At 38.5% G+C, this 27332-nt stretch overlaps 1 long non-coding RNA gene across 1 annotated transcript in view; it reads right to left on the minus strand.

Moving 5' to 3' along the window:
- The window catches only part of LOC110468636 (uncharacterized), a 495198-nt gene extending 472057 nt beyond the window's left edge, over positions 1–23141 (minus strand). The window contains exon 1 of the long non-coding RNA XR_014956117.1: positions 22177–23141. This is a non-coding gene — a long non-coding RNA (uncharacterized LOC110468636). The remainder of the gene's footprint in view (positions 1–22176) is intronic.
- Between the last annotated feature and the right edge of the window lie 4191 nt (positions 23142–27332).

Below are 27332 nucleotides of genomic sequence, written 5' to 3' on the forward strand. Positions count from 1 at the left end.
GGCTGGGATTTTGTTATGTTTGGGGTAGGATTTTTTAGGACAAGAAAAGTTTAAATAGTAAACCAGTGATGGCTGTAGATTGGAGGATCTCTGGACGCATTCATTTCCAACCACAGCATAAGTAGCCAAAGTACTCCAAACTACACTTACAATCCTCTTATCTCAGGGTCACAAAATACTCTACAAGCATTTAAATACTAAGACAGCCAACGCTGCTTTGATAAGGACAATGAAATGCATGAAGAATCATCACCTGTGAGCAGATGGTTTTATATGCAGTATATATTCCAGCTGGGGAGGAATAAAAAAAATTAAAACCCAGACATTTCCTTGAAATATTTCTACACAAAAACAGAGAAGTAAAATTGCCTCTTCTAAGTAGCTATCTAAAAATCAAAGCTAGTATTTTGCTAGGAAATACTCATTGAAATATTAAACTTTTTGACTGCTACAAAACATCAGTCTGATTATTAATCATATTTTTCCATGTGACCATCACTTGTGGGCCAGAAGCAAGATTTTGTGAAGGATTACTGAGAAAACTCTGTATATAAGCATTGTTATGAAGAGCATGTAATTTCATCACTGGGCAAACAAGCTTTCAACTTTGCTATTTTGTGTTGTCTCCAATTTGTCTGTTCACAGATTTCAAAAAGCTTGACTAACAAAACAAACATTTCACCAGTTGGCCATGCTTCTGCAAATCTAAAATTAAAACCCAAAGACCTTTGTCAATAGATTATCTCGGCCATCATCACAACCACCACAGAACCAGCCTTCTCCTTCTGACTTTAAAAGGTCTACAGAGTTCAAAAGTACAGTAATAACTTTAATTTACTAAACATCTATACACAGAGTACACATCTCATAGTCTAGTACAACTTGATTATACAGTTCATCCAGCAAAATTCACTTGAGAATCAGCCAACCATACTAAGGAATCTAAGCCAAATTATAAGCATTTGAAGTCATGCTTGAACAACCACTACAGTAACATAGAAGTCGCTTCTAAAATCAAGAAACAGATCACCACCTAGTTATCTATGCACTTATCTCCTCTTCTGCCATGAAGAAAGCAAGAGAGGTGGCTAGTTGAGAGAAGAAAACATCAACCCAAAAGCCTGCAGTATGCTACATACTGGACTTGCTCATACAACTCTTTCTGCATGTTTCCAGACCCAGGTGACTGCAAAAGCAGACAAATGGAGTCAGGGCTCACAGAACCCAAACAGGCTACCGAGCCTTATTGCTGGTGTTTGGTAACAACCAATCGACACTTTTAGCAAAAATTTTAACCAAACCTGACAGAGTTCAAGGAGTGTTTGGACAATGGTCCCAGGCACATGATGTGACTCTTGGGCATGGTCCTGTATAGGACCATGAGTTGAATTTGGTCCTTGTAGGTACCGTCCAACCTAGCATATTCAGCGATTACCAACCATTGCTCAGTGTTCTTTAGGCATTAAGTGAGAAGAACTGCTGCCTTGGCACACAGCACCTCAGTACAAGATATGTCCCACACACAACCACCACACCCACCTGTGTGGGGGCACCAAACATCAACTGCCAGCATGGTGCACACAAGTTGACTAAGTACACACAGATATTTCAGTCTCAGACAGAATCTTTCCGGAACCAAGCAATAGACAGTCTAGATCTGGGGTTGACTTCTCATCAGTGCTCCTTCAATTCATCAACTTTGTACTTGATCAATATAAACACACTGCACATTCACATATGCACTCTAACTATGATTAGTTTTTAAACCCAAGTCTGAATACCACACAAGTCACTTAATTACAAGCAATAATGTCAAAAAAACTTAGGGCAGAGAGGCTAAAGGTCATATTTCTTGGCCATACACAGTATTTAAGGTAGCTTTTTGAGTCATTTCATGTTAAATTTTACATAACAGAACTTCTCTGTAAAGATAAGGCCAGGAAGTTCCAAGAAAAAATTATCCAAATTTAAAGAGATAAAAATAAGATATTTCAAAACTTAATATCCTATTCTGCTCTACTTACCTTATACAGAAACAGACCTTTATTTTGCCTATACAGTATTTAGCTTTCTGGAGACAAAAATGTGATCAGTAGTTTTCCAAAATGAACCATGTTTATTTGGGTTGGCAGCAGGGAGAGCTTTTTTTCTGAGTCACATCCATGCCCTGCCACCTGTGGCAAGAAGCTTGTTTTGCAACAGAACAGTGCTAAATTGTGGATGAGTGCTGCAAAATTTAATTAAAACTCACTTGAAAACCAACACATCATGTAAGCATCTCAGGAAATCTATAGGTTCATCATTAAATTCATTAGCAAGTTTATAAAACCCAAAAACAAAAAATCTGTTCAAATATGCATGAACACACACAGAGAAAGCAGCCACCCCCAGTAATTCAAACTCTCTTGGACCTTGTGTATTGTGGTGAGGCCCCCGGAGTAAGGCAAACACGAACGACCATCTGTTATTTTTGTCTGCAAAGCAGCAACTTCCCCCTGATGAATCTTTGATAGCAGCCAAGCAATGGCAGCGACTGCTGTGGCAGGAACTGACAGCCAGCAGCCCCAGCCTCCATTTCTCTTTTCACTCAACCTGCATGTTAAATGGCTGCTTCAAACCCAGGAGTAGCTCTTTACATATTAAAACCAAATATGCCTTTTCTGTGCTTTCATTTAAATTACAGAAAATGAAGGGAAGTGTCAGGGAGCAAGCGAAGGGAAAAAAGAAAGGGGAAAGAATTGGAGAATGAAGAACCCCTCAGGGAGCATTCCTGGTGCCAAAGAGATACTCATTTTCAAGCACCATCTGTCAAGAGCTACTTGGAAGCTTTTTCTCTTTTTATCTTAATACCCTCCCCCAGGTTTTACCATCTCACTTGCTATATACCAAGTGGCAAAAACCTCTACATCTCACAGAAAAACTAACTGGCCTTCCACTCTGAGGGGCAAAAATTGTTCTCCAGGAGAGATTGAGCTATGATGAATCTCAACATGAAGCTCCACTTAGGTGCATCTTGGATGCAGGAGACACGGACTGCTACTGACTTGTAGGGTTTTAGCACTGCTAAAGTACCACTTCAAGACAGCAAGAGTCTGAGAGTTGCCCTGAAAGCATAGATTAGTCTGGCAGCTCAACTACAGCCCCCATCCCACACAGCTTCTGGGCAGCAGCACTCAACCAACCTCTGTGGCAGAGCAGTTGCAGAACAGAGAAAATAAAGATAACTTGTTTGCACCATTGTAACATATTGACAAATCCTCCCATTTTATTTAAATCCATCCATCATCTGAGCTCTCACTCACTTTAGCAGCAGAGACAAGAGAATGATTGGGTAAACAAATACCTCCACAGCTTCACAAGTAGATTTTTGTGTAGAAAATTTACAGTGGAATGCAAGTACATAGATTAATGACTTATTAGAACTGGTGTGGATATCTAAATCATCTCTGAAAACTCAATGGAGATTGTAACAATCATGAGAGATTGCAAGCTGTTGGCACTCAGGAGCAATGCATTTATCAGCAGTGTTAAACCAGGAAATCCAGTATTGCCAGAAGGGCTAACTGTGATAGCAAGGTACAATTTGCCAAAAATTCTGGGCCCCTTTCACTCGATTTTTTCAGTCTTTGATCAGCTCCAGGATATTTTGAGGTGTTTTGACAAACAGAAACAGGGACAGACAATCATCTGTGGATAACAAGCAGAACAACTAGTTTTCCACGGATATAATATATATATATCAGTTTTGGAGTTGAATTCATGCTCTTCCTATATGCCAGGCAAGGTCTTAACCACTAGAATACAGTTTTCAGCTTTTCTTTGAGTAAGATTATAGAGTTATTTAACACAATTGGGGTTGACAAAAAAGGTACCTTCTTCAGGCTTCCAATAATTTGACTCAAATACAGAGCAGAGCTTGAACCTCCAACCCAGAGCTGTGGCCTAAATAGGTGGAGAGGGGGACAAGAGGGCCATTCTCAGTTAGAGTCTCATTCCAATTCTATTGAGAATATGCATCAGAAACAGTATATTTCACCAAAAATATTCTTATTTACTAAGTGAGTCACAGGTGCATGAAAAGATTTCCCTGTCAGGTTTGATTGGAAGATTCCACATTTCAAAACCATCAAACCAGATCAAGATCAAAGATTCTCAAGGCTGATTTTGACAACATTGTGGTTCAATTTGTCAGCTTACACTTCAGCTTTTAAGATGCACAATTTTTTGTAATTAGAAAATAAAAAAAAGTAAGAAAGCTTATGTCTACCTAAAAAACACAGGCTCCCAGCCTTTTTTAATTACAAAATAAAGCCAGAACAGTTGGTAGCAGTAAGGATCAAACCTGACTTTTCAGAGGCAAGAGTGGACTTCAACTACCAACTATTTTGTAATTTCCTTTTTAACCAATTCATTTTCTCAGACATTACAGACTTCTGGTCCTTTAGAATTACTAATATCTTTTTCATAAAGGATTTATTCCTCCTGCAGCTTTGCTGTATACAATGACAACACCAAGATGTGAGGCAACTATTGACTTTGCTCTACTATTCACCTTCTCATTTTCTTTGCTTAGTGAATCAGAACAACCTGTGGAAACGAACCAGAATTCCAGGTCAGCAAGATGCTGAACAAGATACTGAAATATGCAAGAGTTTTAAGCATCAGTGTTCCCTTGCGGCCTTGCAGAATTCTGTCTGTGAGATCATGAAATCCATGGTGATGTGTACACTCTGTTCTGGGGCCCATAGAATTCCCAGGGCACTGTTAGATTCATAAACAACTTTGCTCCAGAGCCAGTCCTGAGAAGTGGAGACTTATTTCCAAAGCAAGTGCTTCTAAGCAATTCTGAAGGTAAAAAAGGGTTACCTCTTATACCTAGTGAGAAACAGAAGAAATCTTGAACTATTTTTAGCAGCAGTGTAATGGCCTAGTCAGGAGGTTGATGAATGCTGGAAATAGTCAAAACAGGTAATATCAATTGGAAATCAAACAACACTTGTTACTTCCAGTTTTCTACCAATCTACACACACACACCAATTTACTTTGAATTTAATAACTGAAAAAAATCAATAATTAGGTATTTTTTTTATTCTAACACCCCACCCATCCTAAATCCATATTTATAACTGATTTTCTTTATTTTTATTCTGCCTCAGCAGCTTTCTTACCATTTCATTGATAATTTTTTCCTGCAGTTCCTATATTCTCCATTGGGCTGTGTTTGTTGTTGATGGTGGCTCACACTCCATTCTGTTTCCCAGTTTTGACATGCTAACTTTACCTCACTCTATGAAACAGGACCCAACCTTTACCTCTGCTTGCTTTAACTTAGTAGTGGATTGTTTTCCTACAAGGCTTGTGACTGAAGATACAGGATTATCAGTCTCTCAACTACTTCTTGTAATAAAACCACCTACTTAGTGCTATTTGACAGAGGGGGAAAAGGAAAAAAACAGATCAGTGGAATTATCATTCAAGTAGAAAGAGATGAGCAAACACACACTAGCAATCTTGTTGTTCTGCCACCCAACCACTGCTTTCACTAAAGAGTGTTGCATTTGAAAGTCTTCAGAGTTGCTCCTGATGCACTCTATCTTAAAAAGTACCATTAATCTAATGGATTGCTTCTTCCAAAAGGCACAGCCAAGGAATCCAATTACAGTTCATGTTTGAGAGAATGTCTGGAGAGGATATATGATATGGGAATTCAAAGAAAAATTTACATCTTTATGCATGTTTCACCTCCAATATTTCTCAATCCTGACATCATCTTGTGGAAAGTCCTAGCAGAATCTACTAATTACACAAGCTGGGTTTAATTTAATTAAAAATATAGTCACTATCACTAATAGCTCAGATGAGTGCAAATAAACATCTATTCAGACGTGCCTACGTATATTTGAGTATGTAATGCACATTATATACGGAAACCTTTCTCACACAGAACAGCAAGCTAGATGATAAAAACACCAATCACATACCATCTCTAAAGAACTTGGAATGCTTTAACATTTCAGAGGATGTTAGTGATTTTTTCCTTACATTCTGTCTTTCCCAGGTACATCACTAAGTTTCTCTTTCCTCCCATAAGAACAGGGATAAGGCACAGATTTCATTAATACAACGATGAGATAAGGGACCCTCAGCTTTTGGGGTTTAATAAATATTGTGCACTATCTGTCCTGGCTTTTGAATCTGTAAAAGAAAAACAAGTCTGAAAGAGGATTTGCAAACTATTCCTTTAAGAATTGAGTTGCAGATCAGAATCAGACTGATACTATCTCAAATCACTCTAACTGGCATTTTTATTCCTCCCCAGTGTATTTACTTTGCCTCAAAGCACAAAGAGTTCTAATTTCTAGAAGAATTTAATTTTGTTGTCATTGTGCCCTAATAAAATACATCTTACACAAGTGCTATTTACAGTAAGCATTCAAATTACGTTGAACTCCCTGGACATTTCACCTCGCTGCTAGGATCTGAAATCAGAGGCAAGATATGCTGTGTGTCCACAGCATCCTCTTTCTTGGCTGTTGCACCTTTTTCCAACTTGTCTTGTTTCACTGTAACAAGTATACTATTTTTATATAGCTTGAGCATCCTACATCTGGTAGAAAAACCACTACCCATAAGTGGAAAAATATTTTACCAGAAGTTCAGTTGGTAGCAAATTTCTCAGGTACTAAAAACAACAGCCATAAATAAACTGATCATAAATAATCCTAATACAATTACCTAATCTGATAACTTGCCAAATCCTTGCAAGAAGTTCCACAATCACTTATAAAATTGTCATACTGATAGGATTGCTTTATACCATTCATTCAACAGGTAACAGAACAAGAGGAAAGGGCCTCAAGTTGCACCGGGAAGGTTTAGATTGGATATTAGGGAACATTCTCTCATGAGAAGAATTAAGCAATGTAAGGGAAATGGTAGAATCACCATCCCTGGAGGGGAAAACATGTAGCTGTGGCACTTAGGAACATGGGTTTGTGCTGAGTTAAGAGTTGGGTTCGATATTAAAGGTCTCCTCCAATCTAAATTATTCTATAATTTACAAGACATTATTTACCATAGCAAATAATTAATAGGGATTATGGACACATTTGTATACACATATCAGGTTTCACAAGCATTTCAGTTAAATATCTCAAGAAATATGCATTGCTTTTCCTCACAATATATCACAAGGACCAGGAAGCACTGTACCTTGTGAGCTTTTGTAAATGTAAATGTTTGTATTGCAAACTCCACAAATGACAGCATGTGTCAAAAAGAGGAGCTCAGTGTGCTGTGCTTTACCTCCACTATTCCATCATTTTTCCAAAGGTACACATTACACAGCATAAAGAAAAAAGTGCTGACAGTTGGCATTAGAGCAACAGTCTCATAATTAAGGCTTGTTTGACACTCAGATGCTAATAAAACAATACTACAATATTGCCACATACAATACCATCACATTTTCCTGAAGTGACACTTGAGCCCGCTAGCAATTTTCCATCCTCCCAAAGAAAAACACTCAGTTCTTACACAGGACTGTAAGAACTGTAAGTCCATGTACAGTAGCTCCATTTTGACTGAGAGCATAACTCTCATCCCCAACGTTCTCACTGAGTTACTGCCAGTGCCAGTAGGAAAACCCCCAAGATTTGTCGATTTTGTTGAAGCACTTAGATGTTTTAGCCACCTCTTATTAAAATGCAGAATGATACAAATGACACATAAACACTGTTCTTACAAAAGAACCAAAAGTGAACCCAGAGTAAAACATGCCAGCTCTGCTACAGTATTTCTGCTTACAGTCCACAAGTTCAGATGACACCAATGGCCATGGCACCTACTTCTGATTTATCAAACTGCAACCATGACAAACTGAAGTGGAAGAAAGGGGATACTTGTTCTTATCTATCTATGGCTACTTTTAATTGGATAAATACATATGTGAAAGGTACAAAACTTTATTTCAGTTATAATGGAGATAACAGCCAATTGTGGCACTTATTACCACTGGCTGCGTTAACTTCCCAGGGTGTTCAGAGTCGACCCCCAAGAGCATGGAGCATGTCCTCAAAACCCACAGACAGATGCTGCAAGCCTTGATTTAAAAAAACTTAGTTTTTTACTACTATGAGATTTTACTTGCATGAATTTCACAGATAAACTGAAGCATTATTAAGTGCTTATAGGACTAGGTTTCACATCAGTATGTCCAATTTTACCTATGTTTATATTTAGTACCTAAATATGTGAGTATGTAGTCTGTCATTCAGACATACAAATTCCATGCTAATGTTCAGTATGTATACATAAAACACTTTTTCTACCCACTGCTCAGGAGTAGTCACCTTACAGCTTACTGCAGTGGTTATTTTAAGGCAGAGAATACCATTACTTAAGCCATTTGGGTCAGATAGAAGAAGAAACAATACAGTTGCTGAAGAAATATTGCAGGCTAAGTACAAGAGGTTGAGTAATCATGGATAGCTTTTCTATGAAGTCACATATATTTTGGCTTGCTTTCTGTTCAGAGGTCTGCTTAATAACAAGAATTTGCTGAATAGTTTAGGCCTGCACCAATAAGTTTGATCATCACAGCTGTCCTGGAGTGCATAAATTATGATTTCCTGAATACTAGGTACTTTGGGCTCTCGAGTACACTGCATGAAAAGGACAATTTCCCTGTCTATGTCATTAGGTTTCAGTTGATCACTGAAAGATGTGTACAAATAGGTCTGATCAAGGTGTAAAGCACAAAACCAGTTCCAATTTCACATATTTTATAAGATTAAAACAAGAACACATACATATGGACAAACACAGAACTAGATAAACAACAAGTAAAGCTGCGTAAGTAGACAAGTTCCCATCACATTCCCAAGTGATGGCACTACCTCATAGCCTGAAAGCTTGACTTTTGAAAAAACAGATTTACTCACCCCTCATCCCCTGGGCTTGTAATTGGACCTCAGCCACAACAGCAGCTTTCCCTCAAAGGTCCCCCATGTCAGGACTAACCTGGTGCACAGCAGAGATCTCGGACCCAAAGGTGAGCCACTGACGGGCAGAGCACACCCAGCTAACAGCCCTTCTGAGGCCACAACACACAACACCTGGCTCCTGCTTCTTCAGCTGAGGCCAGCCCTGACAACGGGAATTAGAACAACTACAGAAGAGAGAGAAAGAAAGTCCAAGATGACCAAAGGCCTTGTACTTAAATGATACTGAAGACATTGAGAGACATGCCTTGAAAAATTGACATATTCACTCAGAAGACACATTGCTGGATTCAGTTACCTCCCAAAGGGAAGGTCAGAGAGAAATTACAGGAAAGACTAATGACAGTGTGAAGGAGGGAAGAAGCTTCAGGATGTCAAATAGAAGGTAATGGAGCAGGAAGGCCAACTGACAGTGGCATCAAAGACTGGGAGACAAAAGGCTTTAGTCAAGTCCAGAAAAACTGAAAAACAGAGTACATGAATGCCTGTCAGTGTCTGAAATTCTTCTGCTACCTTTTGATGGCTGGCAAAATGTGTATATAGGAAGCATGTGTAAAATTTGATGAAGAAGGTGGCATAGTAACACAGGGGGAAAAAAGGAAAAAAATTCAAGAAATCAAAGTTTAATTTTTAGAACTGGAAGATGACATTGTTCTGCTCAAGACAGCATTTCCACATCCCTCCCATATCAAAACCAAACATTTCAGCTGTGTTTAATACACATTGCAATAGGATGTCATGTTCAGGTTTCATGCAATAGTGAACCATGACCTTCATAGTAGGTTCTTTTTATTCACCATCGTGCTTGGGCTGCCAAGTCTTATTAACTTCATGAAGCTAACAAGGTAATAAAAATTGTCTCAGACAAGCCAAGTACTTTCAGGGTGTGGAGTCTGGTACCGCATCTAAGACTTGTGTTTGTTAACAATACTGGACAATCCAAAGATTAAGCACCAGACAAGATATTTCTAAATGGCCCCTAATGAGTGGAGTTTCAATTCTGAGTACTTTGTGTGAAGCAACTTAGCTAAATTACCTGTCCTGAATCTTATTCAAAATTAAAATCAGAGTTTCTCCCACTCATGGAAAAGAAAGTAATCTCATCTATTGACACTCACAGCCAAGAATAACTTCTTTCAAGTTTTAGTACATATGAGAGAGCATAGTTAACTAAGCAGTTTAACATAGTTATTTTTCCAGCAGGGGAACTGATTTTAACAGCACACCACAAAAAATGAGTGGCAACAAAACAGGAGCACCTCATTTCATATTACTTCTGTAGACAGCATTTCAGCTGGGAAAAAAAAAGAATGTTAGAAATTTTAAGTGTACAAATGTACTAAGTGTATAAATGATGTGGTCCTTATCATCTGCAAAGTACTTACCATCAACCCCAATCATCATAGAAGGGGCTTTGACCAATTGTTTCATTAAAGTATTTGAATAAAAGGAGTTATTAGAGATTTCCCTAGAAGAAAACTCCCATGCAGCTTCTTATTGCAAGGATATCAGCAAATATGAACTGATATTTCTGGCAAAAACTAAGAGCTACAAAGGTCTTTGAACCCCAAGGATGTGGATCACCCATAGCTTGGAATCAAAACAATCCAGAACTAATTTGATGTTCGGTTTTGGTACAGATAAATATAAGATAAAAGCCTTGTCACTCAAACCAGAGTTTTTATTTTCCTCAAAGTTAAGTTTCTCCATCATGGTTGACACATCTAGCATTCTAGAGCCTAAATGTGTTTTAACTCTCTTCTCCATACATAAGTAATAAAACTCAAAAGGATGCCTTAAAGCCTAGCAAGAGATTCTGGTGATAGTAAATTAGCACCCTTGTCCTAAATGCTTGCAGTCCTATCCAATCTCTCCCTTCTAACTAACACTAAGGTTTTATTAGCAAAACCTGGATGAGAACTGCACTAAATATTATCTCTATTAATATGAATTTGTGCCAGTTAAGCAAAGACATCACTTCAAGTAGATATAGTTATACTGGACCTAAATCACATCTCCTGATACCAGCTGGTTGGCCTCTGTCATCATACCTCAGAGAGACAGGTTAAGACATTTTCACCTGGGTAATAAATGCAATCTTGTCCCTCACCACTTAATTGATTTCAGGCCTGAAGTAGTGTATTTTTTTTTAATTAGTATTATGACATTATATTTTTTTAGGTATTTTCCTTGAATATTTAACTTTCATTTTAAGTTTCCATGGCTCAGCCAAGGTGATGCAAAAGTAAAACTATTGAACATAGAAAAGAAAGATAGAACCAAATAAAAGATTCTGTGAAGCAGATGTTGTTTTGACCAATATTCATCCGGAGTAGCACACATTAAGATGCAATATCGGTAGGTGCCAGATTTAAAATATAGTATGTTTTATCTGTGATGCTTCAGCAAGCTAAGGATCACAGATAATTTTTCTTTCCATTCTAAGTTCCTTCACAACCTCACCATCAAGAAAACATATTTCAAACAATCATATGACAACTTCTAAATACAAGATAGTCTGTACACTTTGTGGTGATCTTAATGACTCAGAAATATGTTTCAAGACCCAAAAGAATTACTAAAACACATCTTGCTAACATCAATAATAAAGTATATTTCAGAAACCCCAAATTCATCATTTAAAGATGCAGAAGTAATTTCTATTGTGACTTGCCTAAACATTAGACAGAGTCTTTGGGCAAAGCTAGAAAATACTGTGTAATAGCTGGTTTGCCTACTGCTGATCTTCAAGCTCTTTTACAATTGCATCTGACTGCATTTCTGCCATCTTGACATAAAGGAGTCTGAAGAAATAATTTCTCATTAAAATCTTATGGCTTCACTGTGAAAGGGTGCTGCTTTTCTTAGCAGCATCCTCACTGGCATATTTCAAACTCATGGATTAAGTGAAAGACTATCTTCAACAGGTACCTCATTGCACAGTTCTAATACCAAATGATTGCATCCAAATATTCACAGAACAGAATGTCCCTTTAAGCAATACACATGAAAGATAACACCCACAGCTCTGTCCTAGAGACTAGCACACCACCTTAAATAAGAAAGGGCAAATAATTCTGCTCTGTTTTCCCATTTACTGAAAGGAAGATTTGAAGATCCTATCAAGTCCTCTGGCATATTTTTTTGCCTTACAGAGAACTTCTAGATGTAAGCAGTATCCTGGTACAACTAAAATCCAATTCTAGTCCTACTTCTCCTTGTGAAGTCAGTGGCAAAACTCCTACTGACTTCAGCAAGCAGAAGTGGACACCGCCTCTTCTGAACTGTCATGCAAGGAAGCTGATCACAGTCCTGCATTTTCCTGAAAGAAGCATCAATAAAGCTCTACATAATCTAGTGCACAGCTTATCCTGCACTTGACTTCAGAGTTTGAGTTCCATTTTTATAATGCAGTTTGAATATCACAACCAGAAGTGTCTAGACATTGGTATAAACACTTCTGCGTAAATGGGAAAAATTAGAATTTCATTGTCAAGTGGGTTCATTCTTGGTTTACAAGTGCCTTCTTGTTAGGGGAATAGGTGCAACAGCAGCCAGGACACTATCAGTGGGCATCACTGAAGACTGTGGCAGCAAGAAATTAATGCAGATAAACAGAGATGAACAAAAATTGCGAAAAAATGTAGTCCTGCTACCACCACATGAGCTCCCGCAGCTCTCCATATTAATTGTCATTCAATTCCCCATAGTATTCTAAAACCTAGATGATCAGATAATAAGAGGTTGAGTGGTATGCATAACATCAGGCTGATTAAATTTGTTTACTGATAATTCTTTCAGGTTCCTATGAATATCATGTAATTTTCAAGGTTTATTTCAAACAAATTTTATGTAATGCATTATTGACAACATCTTCATGGACCATTTCTACAATGTCATTCAGGATAATTATTTCACAACAGATTTTCAGAGTCCCTGATTCCTGTTGGGATTCACTTTTGCATAAATTAGAGAGCAGCATATTTAATCAGTGTCTCTATCAGAGTCCTGTGGCTTACTTTTAGGAATAAGGAATGAGAGAATAGAAAGGTTTCAGGAGAGGCAAGGGAAAGGAAAGGAATATTTCTAAGCATGAATTTTTTCCTTGGTAATATTTTCTGAAGTCGCAAAGTTAAAGGCTGTCCTGCAGCATCTCTGCCTTTTTAGAAAAACACTGGCATTGATATTTTGACTCCATTAAATTTTAATGTTACCAAATCATTTAATGGGGAGTTAAAAACAATTAACATTTGCATCAGTCTCCTTAGGGTTGTTCCAAAAAGTGAATTAGCCCCTCCATAATAATGCCAAAACAATAATGAATCCAAGAAGTATGACTATGAGAATTCTCTATATTTCTTAATATATACCCAGAGAGATAAATACTGGACAATCATTTGACACCTAAACATGCTGAATCCTTATGATTACAACACATTTATATTTATTTTCTTCTGTAACATGCTGTAAACATTGACCATCAGAACAGCATACCACATTACTTTTTTTAAAAAATGAATTAATAAGGCAGACAAATATGGTCCTGTGATTTGCCACTATATCAAGAATGAAAATATATTAATTCATTTTTCTAGTATTGAAAGTTGTCCACTTATGTTTGCTCACAACAGAGGGTTTAAAAAGTTATAAACCTAAATCTTTCTGACTGGTATCCATCTGGGTTTCCCTGAATAAGGACAAAACAAAGTATTTACCATGATCTTCATGTAAGCATACATTTATTTTGTCTGAGCAAGGTAGTGTTTCAGGCCACCAGAACATACAGAAAACAGGGGAAAGAGCAATGCCACCATTGCCTGGTGTGAACCAATAGCGTAATTCTCGTGTTTAAGTCTCTGTTGCAGAGGCAAAGTGTGTTCCTGCTGCAGGGGAAGGGGCCCAAGTGCAGCATGAACCCAAAAATAAACAAACAGCTTGAAGAGCAGATGGGGTAGCGATTCTCTCCACAGAGGATTTAGCTAAGAAATCATGGCTAGCACTAGGACACACAACAAGCAGCACAGGAAAGGACACACCTCACTTCTCAAGATCAATTACACCCAAATTCACCAAAAATGCAATGCACAGCAAACTCCAGTTTTGGTGGGTAAGCTTCAACTTGCACTGTTTAAAGAGCCATTGAAAGCTGGATGCCAGAGTATCTCTGGGACCTTTGCTCAGTGTAGAGGTCATTTGCAAGGGCTCAGAATGGTACAGTTCTCCTGTGTTGCATGTGTGACTGACTCCTTGAAGGTCCCATGGAGCAATCAGTGAACAAAACAGTTTTACACCTTACCTAGATGTATTTCTATTTGTGAAGGGTGTGTCAAGAGCATGAGCCTGAGCAATGTGAAGCTCTGCATCCTTTGTGCCTTCCCCAACAGCTATCACTCATGCATATTCATAAAATCTGATCAAGTGCAATGATGTCAATTATATACATAAATAGTTACTCAAATATAGAAGCTACTTACTGATAATGCTTTAATCCCACTAAAAACTACCAGCTTAAAATGCTCCTAAACCTTCACTGTGCCGTGGTCTCTCCAAAACCCCCACACACATTTTTTTACTCAAGACATGATTTCTCCTGAGCCAACTGGATCACAGAGCTAAGACTTGCTGGAGCATGCAACCTGCAGCACAGGTGTGCCAGCATCCCACTGACCAATTAGAGCTCCTACTTGGTGGCAATCAGGGTCATCAGGCTTTGGCCTTCACAAAGAGCCTGGAAAGGTTTACACCCATGTCTTCTTTCCATGACACAACTCTCACTATTTTGACATTGGACCTCTCCAGCATCTTATTTAAAACATTAAAAGTATATTAGTTCTCTTTAATCCTTACATATGCATGTACTGAAACAAATAAATCTATAAACTGCTACAATTGCTAGACATTTGAGCCTGAGGCTACTAGCAGCCTGAGGCTCAAATGTAGTGAATTCTGCACTTACTCAGGTGCCAGACCTTTATTGTATCACTTTCTGATAAGAGTGATACAAGCTGACAGTAGCTAAATACACAAATCCCTACACAAGACAAAGTACCCTACCATTCTACAGTAGTCATATTTGTACTTTCACTTTACGTGCAGTGTAGGAAGCAAACTAAAATGCCAGCATCAAACTCAAGTTAGCAATGGTTTTGGAAGACCTTACATGGCCTTGTGGTAGAAGTTACTGTGCACACATTGGTACAAACTAATTGGGTTTTTTAAAGAAAAAATTTTGAAGCAATCTCACTGCAATATAGTAATTTCATCCCTGCATGCAGACTTAAAGAACCAAATCCAAGTAATTTGTTCACATTAAATATGCAATTCAATTATCATTCATCAAGAACAAAAGATTTAAGAGTTTGTTGTTTCTTTTTCCCAGAGCAGCTTTAGGTTGGGGCTTGTTTTGTTAGGTCTTTTTGGATTTTGGTTTGGAGTTTGTTGTTGTTGGATTTTCTCCTTCCCAGAAGTCACCTAGACAACTATAAAAAGTGTAAAGTTGGCTAGATGCCTATGATACAAGAAATTAGGACCTGGGAAATATCACCAATAGCAGCAGATCACGGCCCAGCCCATAAAATAAACCCACCTTTAAACTCTGTGGTGGCTAGAAATAGAAGCAGCCCTAGCTTGAAAAGCAAGTGCTAAAAGCAAAGCTGGCCTTCCCTCCCATTCACTACAAGTCTGGTACCAGAATATATTGTTGTATGAACCCTGTTTGTAAAAGATGAAGACCACTGTGCTTGAATACCTTGAAAATATTACAAAAATCTCATTTAAAAGTCTTTAAAAAGACATCTTTATTAAGATAATTCTATGGATACTGCCTGGAAAGCTCCAATAAAATACATTTTCCCATATGCACACACTTAAATTTCCTTGGTAGATGTTAAATACCACATGACATTTGTTATCACAGTACAGAGTACTGTAGGATTTCATTTGTGTCCTACAGCAGATGGCAGAGGAGCCGAACTGCAGGAACACAGAACCACACGGAGCCTGACAGTGCTCTGAGGGTTTTCTCTCACGCCTCACAGCAAACCTGGGAGCAGCAGCTGAGCGAGGCAGAGCCAAGGGACAGCAGAGGAGCCCCAAACAGCTGGTTAATGCACCATCTTCTCCGTCCCAGGAGAGCAAAGGACACAGCAGCAAAAGCATCGTGATGATAATTGACTGCCACAGCTTCAGGCATTGGTGCGTTCTGCTCCCACTACTTCAAGACCAGCCTGCAGCGGAGAGGCAGGAGCCAGCTGGAATGGGGCCTGGGGCAAGGTGGAGGGGCCGTATGTGATCTACAGCAGCCCCCTCATCAACAAGAAAGCATCTATGAAATTTCCAAGTTAGGACCTTGGTTCTGCAGCCCAGCCAGGGCCATGGAAGGGAGCCTGGGATATCAGCTGCCACTGACTGATGGCTGTGGGCAAGCCACACTGACCCAGAGCCTCACCCTGTGGGCACCAGTTGTGCCAACTTCCCCCACACGCGGACACACACAGACCAACACCTGCAACAAATGCCTCCTTACACAAATCTAAGTACAGGCCTGGTGCTGGGGCACAAACAGGCATTACAAGCTCAAAAAAAGGAAGAAATACTGCCCAACAACCCAGTTCTCTGACATGAAAAAGACCACATGGAGGTCTGCTAACATGTAATAAAACTCATAGGAAACAAAGGTCAAGACAAAATAAATGAGAATCAAACATCAGTGGACAAAAAGCAGAAATCAATCAACACCTTCAACACTTGAAAGTGTCAATCAATCAAATTCAAGACTTGCTTCCAAAAGGTAAGGCTTGATTAATCAGGCTCTTCTAACAAGCGAGGCTGGCTGACCTGCATCTTTCATTTGTATTATTAACAAGGATTAAAGCTCATTATTCCATGTGTTCCCCATCCTGGCTACTAGAGCAATGTTTGCCAAGAGCGATATCAGCCAGCTCATCCTGCATCTTAATCCACAGCAAATGCCTTTAAGGCCAGCCAAGGCTCCCAGAGTCATGGTCCCTTACCCTGCTACGTCTGAGTGAAAATCTAAACCAAATAAAAATGAAGTTATTCACCAATGAATAATCCAACCAACTGCTCAGGCTCAATGTTGGAAGTGCAACAATCTTCATTTCATAGCTTACTTCATAGTAAAAGTCATGGAAAGTGCTTAGTAAGAGAATATTTCAGTTCAGGTCATCAAGAAAAAAACATTATTCATTCAAATACAAAGTGACTATAGTAAATAATTGCAAGGGTAAATTAAGTCCACAACATTCACAATTGCATTTGCATTCTTGCAATTTCCTTCCAATTTATTTCCAGCAAGTGAGGACCCTTTTTTTGATACTCAAGATAAAAATCTATATAAGTAATTTAATATGAGTAACAAAAAAAGAAAACCAACAACAATTACAAAGAAATTACCAAGAAATGTGAGAACAAGCAGCATTAGTGTTTATGATGGGGATCTTTAGAGACGACAACTCTTAGCAGACTCTCTCCCATGAAAGTAATGCCATGGAACAGAACTATACTAATCAAATCCCCTCCTCCTGTATGCTACTATTTGAATGGAGGTAGACATCTAAAAGCAAAAAGAAAAAGAAATACACTGTTCTCCCAAAATTCATTAGAGGGTTTTTAAATCCATTTTATGAATCTCTACAAACTTCTATTATTCTCTGTAGGAATATAATAGTAATACCTCATAGGAGATAATTAGAAAGCAGTGCACACAAAAATATGATGTGTGCAAGCTTCAGTAACTGGAGACAAAGAAGGTGGGAGAAAGAATCACTATTAACAATTTAGAAATAGCATGGTGTGAAACAAGGTAGCTTTCTCCCCCAGATTACTTGAAAATGTACCACAATATTGTGTTTGTGTAACAGGGCTTTGGTCACACGGGGAATCCAGAGGTGGTTTCTGTGAGAAGCTTCCAGCGTCTGACAGAGCCAAGGCCAGGCAGCTCCAAGAGAGCACCTGATAGCACCTCTGAGTTAGCACATCCAAAAATGGGGAAAGGAGGGGGGAAATGGACAGTGCAGCTGGAAAGAGGAGTATGTGAGAAAAACAATTCACTTTAGAGGCAGAGAAAATCAGGAGTAATGTTGGGACCAGAAAGATGCCACAAGTGAGGGAAGGCATTTGAATATTTAGGTTTTATTTTCTCATTTACCTACTCTGATTTGACTGGCAATAAATCAGTTTTTCCCAAGCTGGATCTGTTTCCTGCATGGCAGTAATCAGTGAGTGATTATCTCAGCCCTTGAACTTTTGTTATATTTCCTCTCCTGTCCAGCTGAGTAGGGGAGAGAGAGCAGCTTTGGAGGGCACTTGGCATTCAGCCAGAGTCAACCCCACTACAGCACGGAACAAAGTAGTGTTAAAAACCACAGAAGCACAGAAGTTACCAATTCTACCATATATATATATGAAACCCAAGAGGTAATTTCCATTCCTAACAGCAGATTCTCTAGTACACCTTTCCAAGCTCCTGGGTTTTCCCCCAAATCACCTGTTATAAATTACTCTATTTTCATAACTCTTAAAACTTTTTAGAGTTGGACACCATTATGAAGGGTCTTCCAGTGAGTGTACAGTGTCATGATTTTCAGTCAAAGAAACCCCTTTAAATCCTACACCATTGTTCTGGGCAGTTTCAGTGTGGGTGCTGAAAAGACATCAAACCAACAAGCTCTTGCCCACTTGCGGGAGTTTATAATTTTCCCTTCTTCCCCCATTCCCCCTCGCCCCTTCCCGCGCGTTCCCCCTCCCTCCCGCGGTACCTTGTCTCATTCCTGCGCCCCTCCGCCTCTCCCCTCACCACACGGTCATCCAGATAAAGGCAATTCAGCAGGTTTTGGTCATTCAGCATCATCCCTCTCAGAGGGAATATGGTAGGTAAACCAAATAAAGTGAGACAACAGGGAGGCTGGCTTCCCAAATCACAGCCAGAAACAGCAATGGCAACAGGGCTGAATAGCACGCTTATCCTCTTTTATGAGGGGAACTTCTACTGCAAGTCAACCCTGAAACCTCAGTGCTTCCAAAATATGAGTTCCTGCAGCATATTTATTTACTTATTTGCTTTCCTGACTGGGTCTTTACAGAAATAAAAAAAATATTTCCTGACTGCCTTGTCACATTTTTTTCCCCTAGCTTATATATTTTTTAAACACACATGAGTTCCAGTGGGTTTACCACTGCAAGCTCACAGTTAATAACTCAGGAAGAAGGCAGAAGTTGATGAAAGGAAGCACATCTTGAAGCAGAAAGGACAGGATCTAAATTAAAGCATTGGATCAGGCACTAGCTTTTCCTGTGGGCCTTCATAAGCCACAATCGCTTTCTGCCCCTGCTCCCTATCAGCAAGATCATTAGCTGAATAAATGATAGTTAAAAACCCATTAACAAAAGTCAGATTTGCTAGGCTTGATCAATTAGGTTTTCCAAGTGTAAGAGGATCCTAATTCACAAGCCTTATGGAGGAACTTGCTACTGCCAAATGTCTTACACAATTTTTGATCACTACTGCCCTTTTCCAATCCCTTTTCCACTGCTTCTTTAAAAGTAGAAATTTGGGGGAGGTAAAGATAATAGGTTGTACTTCCTGATATTCACATCAAAGACTTTCTTTAAAGTTTAATTAATTTTATTCATTTGATTTCTTTTTCTTTCCTGATCTCCAAGTCTGAGGAGGGAATGAAAAGCAAGATGGATGCTGCTAGATAAACACAACTTGGTTCTCGTTCCCAGGGTTCATACCAGTGGTACTGCTGGCTGCAGCCATTCAACCTCAACAGCCCAGTGGGACCAATTACTGCATTTACAGTAAAACATGCAAGGAAATCTATCTCTCTATCTCCATATAACCAGGTTTACTGAAGGATAACTTACTACATTACACAGATTAATACTTCAGTGAGTAAATTAATCCTCAGAATTTCACTCACTATTTGTGGCTTATAAATTTTAATTGGTTCTAAACTGCAACATGAATTATGTGAGTGTATGCTGATGAAGTAGAAGAAATCAGAAATTACTCTATTAACACACAGACAACAGGAAATGTTGGGGAAAATTCATAAACAACTATAAATGTTTACAAAGTAGGCTTCAAACTTGGTTTAGAGGTGTATCATCACAGCTGACACAGAAGTCCAGGAGGAAAACAGAAGCTACATTAGCTGAGAATGAAAGGGACTGAAAGTGAAAATTTCAGAAAGGGAAATGCTCCCATTTTACCTAAGCCAGATGCAAAGCTGAAGGGTAAGCAGCGCTTGTACTATATTTGATTGTACCATTATTGATCCCAGTCAGTCAAAACTACCAGTGCAGCAATCAGAACAACTTTCTAACACATTCACGTGGCACACCATAAAAATGAATGCTTGTACAGGAATGAAACACAGCACCAGATGTTCAAGTGCGTCAGAAGTGCCTAACAACATAGACTGTCCACTTTAGTACATCGTACAACTTCACAAAGTTTTATCATCAGGATAAAACTTTCCCTCCTATCTGTTTACAAAGGTTCAAGTCACTGGTTGAACTTTCCAATTCCGTATCATGATAGAATTAGTTCCCTGAAATATTACAAGAAAACTTTCATCAGTGGTTTGTAATCTGTTTAACCACTTACTATTATATGTTAATCCTGGAACACAGCAATGATTATCTGAACACCAGTAACTTTATCATATCCCTATCCATAACAGCAGAGGCATTCACTACATATTATCAATTTTTGTGAAATACAACAACAGTTAACAGTTTAGTGAATCAAAGACCTAACTTATAATTAATGATCAGGCTTGTCAGACTATATAATATGAAAGGCCAGGTCTCTCTTCAGTCTCCTACCCAAATATAAATATCTTCCCAAAAGCCAGGATGCAACACTGTCACCCAAGGACTAGCTCCCATCTTCACATTTCAATTATGCATTTTTTCATTTAATGAACATGACACAAACAAGTAATTATGACACCATAGTAATCAATTTTATATACTATGAATGTAAATAATATATGAAATAATAAGAGGCTGCTTTTCCTTTCATATCAATTAGCACATCTACCCAAGGTTTCCACAAACATTTCTGAGAAGCTTCACAAAGTGATTTAGGTTCCACTAGCTAGTTATTTGGGGTGGCCCACTCAGCATCATTAGCAGTGATGCTACTGTAGAGGAGAAAAAGGGCCCAAGGCTAAAATAGCCGATTGTGCCTATTTCCTCTTATGGGTGGGTCACTGAACTACTCCAGCAAATATTTTAACAGGAAAATATGCAATGCATCCATGCTCATAGCACTTTTCAGGCTACACTTCCAAGCTCTGTGAACAGATTCTTGTACTTATTATAGGACCTAACCATAACTTTAGCCCTATGACCAAAACATCTCATTAACAAGAATATCCAATGTCTATCTTCAGAAGCCTTAATGTTGTTTATTATTTGAGTAAACCAGGATTGGAAGGCAACAGAAGTTGTCTTCAAGGCAAACCCCTTAAAACATAAGCACTGATCTCAAATAGCAAACCCTGAGATTTCCCTGGAATTCACAACACTCTTGTAACACTGAGACTTAAAAAAAAAAAAATGCAAAGCAGCAGGAACCAGTAACTTCTTTATACCACATGTGCACTAAACTATCAATTCTTACATGCCTTCAGTTAACACCCTATAGCTCTGCAGGGCATCACCAAATAAAACAGTTTGAAAAAAGCAAAGCTACACAGCCTCCAAGTTGTGAGATATGCTATACTTTTTCTTACGAAAGAGATTTTACCAGCTCAAATATTACTTTTCAATACTAACTGAACCAAAGAGAAGAATACCTTTATATAAAGCCACCATTTGGGTCAAAAACGAAGGTGTGCATAATTAGAAATAATGACAAAAAGCAGCCCTACTTATAAGTATTTTTTTCCTAATGTATTCACTTCCCCCATTTAACAGCACATCCTTTTTACTTTACTACCAGCTGATCTGCTTTTGACATTGTAAAGGACAACTTCAAGATTAGAGGTAAGGCAAACTGCCTCTTTTAACTTAAAAGGAGAAACACTATTACATCCACCATGTAACTTTCTGCTCTTTGTTTTAAGCATTTCCAACTCCTGAATAAAAGCAATTAAGCTTCTGCAGTCTTAAGCAGAAATCCCAGAGTTTTCCTACCTTTATCTGCACTCAGGAGTTCTTAGGGCTGCTCTTCTTGAATTTAAGGACAAGTGATTAACCCCCAGAGCATTCAGAAATATTTCAGTTAAGCAGTCACTCTTGCACCTTTGTATCCAGAAGAAGTGAACTGGTGAATGTCTAGCCTCCCACTCCTGCTCCTTCTTTCTTTGGGCTTGCAGGGTCTGAGCAGCCATCGGGGTAGGAAGGCTGAGTGCCCCGGCCGGCAGCAAGGAAAGCTCCCTGCCTCACCTGGCTCTGATGGAAAGCAGCTGTGCTGCATCCCCGCCCTGCTAACCCTGGGGCACCGGGAATGGGCATCAGCTGGGCCGGGCACAGAACCAGCACCTGCAGCTGTGTGGAGTTACCACCCTTCTCCTTAGGGCTAATACTGGCCAACCTGTGAGGCTCTTCAGCCTGCTGGGACGAGGAGGCTTTTGATAAAATACATATCTTCTTTTTCATAGAATAAATACGGAGGAAAAAAAAGGTGTGATTAAATTTGTTGTTCTACTTGTTAAGAGACAGTATAAAGTACTCTAGTTTCATATCACACTTTTTCTAATTGTTTCCATCCACAGTGCATGTGTCTTGATACAAGCTCCTCTTGGTAAGATCTCAGCACTTTCAAGTACATAATAAGCAATACAACTAGCATCTATCAAACATTAATTCTTTTATTCCATTTGGAGAAAGAGGAACATATAGTAAAGCATTTTATGATCCTTGATATATATTCTATGGTGTTGCCCTCTGTTTCTAATGTTGCATGTTGTCTATCATCTGGAAATCAAAAGATGGCTCTTTATTTAATTTCTCTCTCAGGTGTAATCCAACGCAAGCAGATTGCCCTACATAGAAGGAATTCAGAGTTGTCTGGTTGGGAGTCTAGAAGGGTAAGAGTATAATTTTTTAGGGGAATTTATTGCTTTGACATCCTTTAGGAAAAGAGATGCAGAATGTAGCCCATTCTGCATTTTCCAAAAAGTGCTGAGCCAAAATAGAAGAGTTCGTCAGAAGAGACTTGGCTAGACACATTGCACAGACAGACCTAGCATGTTACATCTAGGCCAATAAACTAATTAGATAGTAAATATCAGAAGACCTACTTGTTCATTAGACTAATTGAGCTAATACTGTCCAGACATTAAAATATGAGGAATGAAAGCTATATGCAAACAAAACAGCTGTAATGACTTTCTGATAAATACTGCCTGGCTGAATAAGGCAGGGGGATATTACTCAAGGGGAGTAAAAAGATTTCCTTTGCACAGCAGCAATAATCTGTATATTCAGAGAGAATTTAAGCACGTGATTGAGACCTACAGCATACCATGTTTACTGCAGAGGTGGAGATGTTGCAGCTAATCATGTATAAGAAAACAGCATCCCTGAATTTACATCTCATCTTCAGAATAACATTTTATATTAAATTTTTGGAGAAATAGACAAAGGGTGTTTGAACTAAAGGGTTGGCAAGAATAAGAAAAAGAATCAGTCATTGGAATTGTCTGATTTAACTGTTACTGCCTCAAAACAATCAAAATAAACAGAGAAAATTAAGCTTTTGGGTCTTATATACTTAGAAGATGAATGTAACCCTTCTTTTTAGAATCATCACTGAATAGTTTGGGTTGGAAGGAATCTTAAACATCATCTTGTTCCAATACCCCTGCCATGGGGAGGGACACCTTCCACTAGACCATGTTGCTTAAATCCCCACCCAACCTGACCTTGAACACTTCAGTGGTAAGGCATCCACAGCTTCTCTAAGCAACTTGTTCCAATGAGATTGTGTGACTGCCACAAAAGTTTGGTTCAGCTGTCTCAAATTAATATTAAGAATCCACATTCTGCCTGGCATAACTCAAATGGAATGCATATATCGCAGTGCTTCTTCCTTTTGAACAGTTAGAGAAAACAATATTTATATCAATGTGTTCAAACCTTTCAATGGCAATCAACTGCTTTGGGCTGAAAGGAAATTATTTCAAGGATCATTTTCAAATGGACTGTCCTGAAGCTGAGGGTTTCTTATGGTGCTGGCTGTTTATACTCCTCCACCTGTATCCAAGTGATAGAAATTCAATCACCCATTTATGAGACATCCTCTAATTTGATATGAAACTGTAAAAATGTTTTGAGAAATAGATCTCAGCTGAACTTCCTGCAGATGCCCTACAAGTCTCTTACAGAGAAATCATTTATCAAAGATGTGAGAACCTGTCAGGAGTGAGGATTTCTGAACCTTGTCCTAGATTGCTTTTTATATATGGATTAATGAATGAAGTAATAAATCAAGAAAGACTGTTGTGCTCTGATTATTCTCAGTTCCTTGTATACAACTTCTTTTAATGTCCTACCTGCAAGGCAATGGGGAGAAATAGCACAGAAAAAGATAGGACTGGAGAGAATCAGCTTTTCTTTCTGTAGTGATTCTACCTAGTTCTGCTTACTGGTTTTTGATTGTATTTGCTCTGTGATGCCTAAAAGCTGGGTGGGAAACAAAATTCTTCCCTCTCTAAAAACACCCATGTGATCTGAGGGAATGAGTTTCTTCATACATAGCATAATTACTGACAGTATTTCAGAAAGCAGTATAGGTTTTACAGCATATTTGTTCTTGTCTACAGCAAAGCATAAAAACACATGTAACAAATTGAGGCATTATTACATCTTTTAGTCTCCCAAAGTAGTCTAGTGCAGCCTTACTACTACTGTCATTTATAGTCCTAAAAGTCACAGTTATAGAAAACAGTATTGATTTAACTGTTTAATCTAGCTAAGATAACTTGTTAGAAGTTGATCTGAAAGCAAGTAACAGCACCAACATGAAGGCGCTACACCTCTTTACCAATTTATTATTTTTTTTAATTATGTATAAATTTATTTATTTTTTAAATAATGTGAATTTGTCATATATAGAAACAAAAATGTCTTGGAAATTCATAATTTTTCATAGTCAACACCAGAGAGTTCCTGGCAGGTTGTACACAACAGGGTCCAAGAGTCTTTTCTAAGACTTTTAAAAGCAAATCTTCCTTCTGTAGCTTTGTGGAATCTGTCTAGATTTGTTTTCTTTCAGGCATTATCAAGTCTTTGGGAGAAGTGTAAATGAAGAGGAGACATTTCTGGCTCCCAACTGTGGAGGGCTATATGACTTGTAATCACAAGTGCTCTGACAGTGTTTGCTATTATGTGGCTGGAAAATCCCCCTTGCCTATCCTGAAGCTTTTATTTTCTCCTTATCCCTCATTTGCATTCTCTCTTTCATCCAAACAACAACACAAGTTCAGCATTTTGACAGGTTGTCATCAGTACCATTCCTATCCTGAGGGCTGGATCCATGATGTACAATTGTTCTCCATGGCCTCTTTCATCTTTCCTGCAGAAATATTTCAATGTTTTAACATGCAGACTACTGTAGAAAGGGGGGGAATAATGCATTTTAGCATTCAAAGAGGTGGGTGCCAGATTAATCTGACAAACCTGGAAGAAGCTGGATAGATAGCCAGGAAGAGATGACATAAGGTGCAGGAGAATGAGTTTTAAATTGGTGCTGAAACAAGCCATGTTAGCACTGATGTCATGAAGTCATGGAGTGTTTGCATACCACAGCAAGTGTTTGTTTTCTCCTTAGGGACAGTTTGTGTTTACTATAGCTGACAAGAAGAAAGGTGAGGAAGAAAGAGCCAGTGTGTTTTAAAGCACGATAGGAGAAAAAAAAAAAAAGAAAAGACAAGTCTTTCATATTTTCCTGGTGTTTGGAGAATATTTTGCTCTGCAATTTAAACAGATTGTAGCTGGTGAAGGGTGGGAGTCCTTCAGAAGAAGGAACATGGGGAAACAAAATGGGAATTGTCAGTTAAATCCTGAATCTGAATTCACCAGGATGGTGTAGGGTAGAAGGGTATAGAAACTTGAAGTCAAACAGACACTGGCAACTTGGCAACTGTTTGCTAGTGATTTCAGGCCATGTGTACTTCGTGATCCTATCAGTATAATATAAAATGGCCCAGACTGTATTTATCTTACAAATACCCAGACTGTATTTATCTTACAGCTAAAAGGAGCAGATTACCTGAAATTTCAGCATGTACACATATACTCACCTGCAGTGCAGTTTGGGTCAAAAATATCCCAGTATTCTGGGGATTTTTAGGCTACCCCTGTGCACATAGAAGGTTTAGAAGATAGCAGCTGATGGCAACCATTGAATAGTCCCACTGGTAACAAACCTGGGACAGTTCATTTCCCTTTGTGGTCCTGGGTTGGCCCCAAAGACAACATCTAAAATCAAGAAGAACTCTTTCACTACAGTGACTTAATGTACTCACTGAATATACATACAAACACCATGAAAAAATATTTAATGTATGGATACATAAAATAAGTACTAGCCTACTAAAGTTTTCCCTACCATATCAGGTTTTTAAATGAAAGAGATATTCTTCTATGTACTTCAAGAGCTCAGAATTGAGATGCTAAATAAAATGAGTATTTCAAGGTAGAACTATGTTTCACTACTTATTGTGCAGTAGTCAGAACAGAGTAATTCACTGTTGAAATTAGAAATTAAATATAAATTAAAGTATTGTTCATCTCAGAAATTCACACTGCAGACAAGTGATGGTATTGTTAAGTCCATTTTTTTGTAACCTATTAGAGATTTATTATTCTAATTGGAGATCCCTAACAAGCACCCTATAAGAGACAGGTATGTGGTGAATTTTTGTGTACAGACATGCCCAGAACAGGTTAACTATCTTCAGGTGGCACCTCCTTGGACAGACAATTTCTTGTTTACTTTTGCACTAATGCTTAACAGCCCAGCTCAGAGGAGACCTTGGAATTCCTTAGGCCAGGGAAGATGTAGGAAATAACATAATTTTAAAGAATTTGAGAGTTTGTGTATTTGTTTTTCTCATGTAACAATCTCAGCCTTCATTTAGATTTATAGCATTAGGGAATGTTTTAAAGTATTTTATCCATGTATCAATTATTCTCTGAAGAGGGCTTCACTGTATATCTGCAATATTGCACTTGTGCAGTAAAAACAAGCATCTGAAGAACCCTCATGAAAATACATAAAAGCCAATTATTGTGATTTGTGTTTACATTCCAGCTGTCTTCTAATGAGATTTTTTCCATGCCAT

Source organism: Lonchura striata, chromosome 6, assembly GCF_050655825.1.
Source record: "Lonchura striata isolate lonStrDom1 chromosome 6, ASM5065582v1, whole genome shotgun sequence".
Taxonomy (NCBI): domain Eukaryota; kingdom Metazoa; phylum Chordata; class Aves; order Passeriformes; family Estrildidae; genus Lonchura; species Lonchura striata.